Genomic DNA, 6,000 nt, shown 5'->3' with positions numbered 1-6,000 from the left:
AGAAATCAGTTTGTTATTACTCTTCAGTATTAAGCTGAATGTAAATATTGAGCGTAGGATTTTTGAAAATCTTTCTAAAATAATGCAGTATAAAATTATTTATTGTATACAATACTACTGAGAAGGGACCTGTCTTCAGTAAGACTGTCATAAAGGGGAGCAAATAGTCTGTGATAGGTAATTGTGGCTCCCTCTGTCGACATCGATCTACATAAAACTAAATTTATTATTCATATCTGAGATGATAATGTCTATTCATATATTTTGTCGGAAATACACTTGTACTTGTATTCAGAGCATTTTTTTTATTTAAAATTTGAACATCCTGCGAGATGTCATAGGGACAAAATTATTATTGTTTAGAAGGAGCTCAGTCAGGGCCCCATTTCTGGCAGTTGCCTTATTTTTTTTCTAGATGTTACTGTATAAATGTTGTTATAGTTAAGGTTTTTAGAAATAATTTTTATTTACAAAAAAAGTATATTAAAAACGAGAGGACTTCAGTTTTTCTATCATTAATTTTCCTTTTCTGATTAATGTTCGTATTTTGTTATGTAGTAATATTCCGCTATCACCTGTATATGGTGTGTATGTATCCCAACTTATCGATACTCAAGAGCATGCTCTGAGTACGATCAATTTTTAAACCGACGCAGGCTACTGACAGATAAATTGATGTTACGGGGATTTCAACAACGTCGTTAAAAAACAGCATTTCTTAAATTCGTTGATAGTTATAATGACCTTGTTAGCAAATATAACTTATCATTGGGTCGAATTTTGGCTGACGTGTTCCATACCAATTGTTAGGGTTTTTTAATACTAATTTGACTACGAATGTTCCGTCCGCCTGCGATCAATACATAGGGCTTACGGTGGGTGTGGCCGGTCAACAGGGGATGCTTACTTCTCCTAGGCACCTGATTCTACCTCTGGGTTTCCAAGGGTCCGTGTGTTACACCCTGTTCACAGATTGTAATGTTTGTAGAATTTTTAATATCGATTATTGTGCGTTATCTTCGTCTTTTTCATTAATTGTTTTCGGGAGGGGCTATAAACTCACTGATCACTGATCATCGATTTCCAGAAAGAACATTAAACACATCATATCTATTGTTCTCTTGTGGATTAATAAGCATTACAATTATTGTTCACAATGTGAAAATATAATACAAGCATCTTTTAAAAGCTAATGTAGAATCAAACGCACCTGAATTATTGTCCTTTAGACAAGATAGCAAACATTCATCTAAGATAAATTTTCTTTGGAAAAAGGAGCCATTTGTTTAGTGGGTAACCATTCTCTAAGTCTAGGCACAAATTAGGCGCAAGAATTTTGTCAACGTAGGGGGCAATGAAAATTTCATGTCCTTAATTGTTTTGAAACCGAATGATTTCACTTACAATTTTGATTCCAGGACAAGTCAAGGTCACATCTACAGCGTTATAGAGCCCCAGTCGTGAATATCAAAGGGAAAATAACAGACATTTTTAGTAATTGGATGTTTTACATATATACCGTTCTCTGGTATTATTTCTAAAGAGAGTGAATTACTGATCGATTTCCCCTGCCAATTGTAATAAAATTAGTCTACATACTTAGAAGATATCGCTGAATGTTTTACTATAACAATTAAATGTCAATCATGTTATTTAAAGTTCAGTAACCTATAATCTGTTGTATTCTAATGAGATCGCTTTTGAAGTTACAACTAAAATTGACTTAACTCCTGAAATGTTCTTCCAATTCTAGCGTGTTAGGAGTTGTTAAACTTTTGTTTCATAAAACGGTTAACACTTGCAAGGTGTTATTAAACGCGTATACAAGTGTTGAAATTAGCCAAAAATTCTGTTAAATCTTAAACTGATCATAATCAGTAGTCAAATGTCATTAATTAGGTCTTTCCACCTTTCTGTGGAAAGACCTATTGATATTCTTCTGTTTATTATTATTATTATTATTATTATTATTATTATTATTTTTCCACCCCCTGATGTGATTCTATGTTTCAAGATCTATCGAAAAGATTTATAGTCTATAAGAATGTACTCTTTAAAAGATTTTTACAGTTGACCCTGTGTACATGAACTTTGACCCCTCCAAGAGTTATAACCCCTTTGGCAATAAAAGCTTGTTATCGCTACTCCTTCGAAACCATAAACCATAGAGGTTCGGAACCTTCACCAATGTCTTCGACTAATTGAGGGGACTTTTCATCTTTTCATTGCGAAAGTATTCGTCGACCCCTTTTATGAGTTATTGCCCCTGAAAGTTTTTGAAGTTTAGAAAAAATAATTTTTTTTCAAAACGATAAGTCGTAGAGACATGAAACCAACTGGATAAGATTCTTTGACCTCAGACCTTGAAATTTATGTCAAGGTCAAAGGTCAAGGTCGTTCAAAATATGAGAAATTAAGCTCTTTTTATATCTCTTTTGTCTTTCAATGTATACTAAGTATCTTTGCATCATTAATATGTCCTCTTAAAACCATTTCAAAGATTTCATACTTGTCCCCTAAGATTAACCCCTTTAAAAGTTATTGCCCCTTTTACTGAAAACCTTGTTATTGCTACTCCTCCGAAACCGTAAACCGTAGAGACACAAAACCTTCACTAATGTCTTCAGGGTCTTGAGACACAACTTCAATCTATTCAGTGCAAAAGTATCCGATGACCCCTTATATGAGTTATCGCCCTTTAACGACTTTGCGCTTACTATTAAACCTTATAACTTTAAAACTAAAAGTCATAGAAGGATGGGGTCAAGTGCAATGTGACCCTTGACCTTTGACCTTGAATATTTGTTCAAGGTCAAAGGTCAAGGTCATTTCAAAAATTTTAAAATTTTCATTTTTTCTATCTTATAAGCCATTTAAGGATTCTTTTTGTATAAAAATTAACTTAGAGAGTAAAATGTAAAAAAATTCAAGAAATTTAAAGAAGGTGGAAAGACCTCTAATTGTTCGAGAACAATTAGTCTACTAGTTATTATTATTATTATTTTTCCACCCCCTGATGTGATTCTATGTTTCAAGATCTATCGAAAAGATTTATAGTCTATAAGAATGTACTCTTTAAAAGATTTTTACAGTTGACCCTGCGTACATGAACTTTGACCCCTCCAAGAGTTATTACCCCTTTGGCAATAAAAGCTTGTTATCGCTACTCCTTCGAAACCGTAAACCATAGAGGTTCGGAACCTTCACCAATGTGTTCGACTAATTGAGGGGACTTTTCATCTTTTCATTGCGAAAGTATTCGTCCACCCCTTTTATGAGTTATTGCCCCTGAAAGTTTTTGAAGTTTAGAAAAAATAATTTTTTTTCAAAACGATAAGTCGTAGAGACATGAAACCAACTGGATAAGATTCTTTGACCTCAGACCTTGAAATTTATGTCAAGGTCAAAGGTCAAGGTCATTCAAAATATGAGAAATTAAGCTCTTTTTATATCTCTTTTGTCTTTCAATGTATACTAAGTATCTTTGCATCATTAATATGTCCTCTTAAAACTATTGCAAATATTTCATACTTATCCCCTAATATTTACCCCTTTAGGAGTTACTGCCCCTTTTACTGAAAACCTTGTTATCACTACTCCTCCGAAACCATAAACCTTAGAGACACAAAACCTTCACTAATGTCTTCAGGGTCTTTAGACACAACTTCAATCTATCAGTGCAAAAGTATCGAATGACCCCTTATATGAGTTACCGCCCTTTTATGTCTTTGTGCTTACTATTAAACCTTATAACTTTAAAACTAAAAGTCATAGAAGCATGGGGTTAATTGCAATGTGATCCTTGACCTTTGAACTAGAATATTTAATCAAGGTCAAAGGTCAAGGTCATTTCAAATTTTTTTAAAATTTTCATTTTTTCCATCTCTCAAGCCATTTCTGGTTTCTTTTGTAAAAAAAATTAAACAGTAGAGAGTTAAATGTGAAGAATATATGAAATTTAAAGAAGGTGGAAAGACCTCTAATTGTTCGAGAACAATTAGTCTACTAGTTCTTCACTTATTTTTGATTTCTGAGAGAAAAGGTTGCTTATTGTACATTTTCATTGCATGAAGATCCTCGAATTACATGATAAACTGAAGGGTTTCGCCAGTGTCAGTAGAGCTCACACCTGATTATTGGCCGAGCATAATCTAAGACTACCCGTTGAGACAGCTCCACTTATCCTTTAAAATCTGGGACAATTATACTTAGTAAGTATCGATGAATCCGCAATTAGAGCAATTTAAAATTAATACCTCTTCACCGAAAATGAAAAAATATCCAATGCTAATAACAAAACTTAACTATACATGCTAAAAGCATATCATGATACATGTAGATTGTTTCCCAACACTAAACATTGAAGAGCTGACCCACAATCCGCAAGATTGTTCAGTCATGATGCCTGGGTTAAAGGTGAGGACACAGTAAGGCCGGGGTCAAATTGTTCACTCGTGATGCTTGGGTTAAAGATGAGGACACAGAAAGGCCGGGGTGAATTGTTTAATCATGATGCCTGGGTAAAAGGTGATGACACGAAAAGGCGGGGTCAAATTGTTCACTCATGGTGCCTGGGTTAAAGGTGAAGACACAGAAAGGCCGGGGTCAATTGTTCCCTCGTGATGCGTTGGTTAAAAGTGAGGACACAGAAAGGCTGGGGTCAAATTGTTCAGTCATGATGCCTTGGTTAAAGGTGAGGACACAGAAAGGCTGGGGTCAATTGTTCCCTCGTGATGCGTTGGTTAAAAGTGAGGACACAGAAAGGCCGTAGTCAAATTGTTCAATCATGATGCCTGGGTAAAAATGTGAGAACACAGAAAGGCTGAGGTCAAATTTTTCTAAAGGAACGTGAAGAACATACAGTCTTAGGAAACATTAAAAAAAGTAATTATCAATGTCAGTTTAAGTGACCTTGATTTAATTGTGGACAATAAAATAGCGTCTCATTAGATATTGATTCACCCATGTGTCTACTCAGATAAGTGTCAAGATTATCACAACATCATTCAACAGGATCTTAGTTCATACATAATATCCAAGCAATTCACTTGTTCCAACATCATACAACTGGATCTTAGCTCATACATAATATCCAAACAATTCAATTATCCCAACATCATACAAGTGGATCTTAGTTCATACATAATATCCAAACAATTCACTTATCCCACATCATACAACTGGATCTTAGTTCATACATAATATTCAAACAATTCACTTATTCCAACATCATACAACTGGATCTTAGTTCATACATAATATCCAAACAATTCACTTGTTCCAACATCATACAACTGGATCTTAGCTCATACATAATATCCAAACAATTCAATTATCCCAACATCATACAAGTGGATCTTAGTTCATACATAATATCCAAACAATTCACTTGTTCCAACATCATACAACTGGATCTTAGCTCATACATAATATCCAAACAATTCAATTATCCCAACATCATACAAGTGGATCTTAGTTCATACATAATATCCAAACAATTCACTTATCCCACATCATACAACTGGATCTTAGTTCATACATAATATCCAAACAATTCATTCATCCCGACATCATACAACAGGATCTTAGTTCATACATAATATCCAAACAATTCACTTATCCCAACATCATACAACTGGATCTTAGTTCATACATAATATTCAAACAATTCACTTATTCCAACATCATATAACTGGATCTTAGTTCCTAGATAATATCCAAGCAATTCACTTATCCCAACATCATACAACTGGATCTTAGTTCATACATAATATCCAAACAATTCACTTATCCCAACATCATACAACTGGATCTTAGTTCATACATAATATCCAAAAAATTCACTTATTCCAACATCATATAACTGGATCTTAGTTCCTACATAATATCCAAGCAATTCACTTATCCAAACAGCGTACAACTGGATCTTAGTTCATTCATAATATTCAAACAATTCACTTATCCCAACATCATACAACTGGATCTTAGTTCCTACATAAT

Source organism: Saccostrea echinata, unplaced genomic scaffold (assembly GCF_033153115.1).
Source record: "Saccostrea echinata isolate AGI-Se365-2 ecotype Australia unplaced genomic scaffold, CSIRO_AGI_Sech_v1 ptg000054l, whole genome shotgun sequence".
Classification (NCBI taxonomy): Eukaryota; Metazoa; Mollusca; class Bivalvia; order Ostreida; family Ostreidae; genus Saccostrea; species Saccostrea echinata.
The sequence above is the reverse complement of the archived record's forward strand: the minus strand, read 5'-3'. Positions refer to the sequence as shown.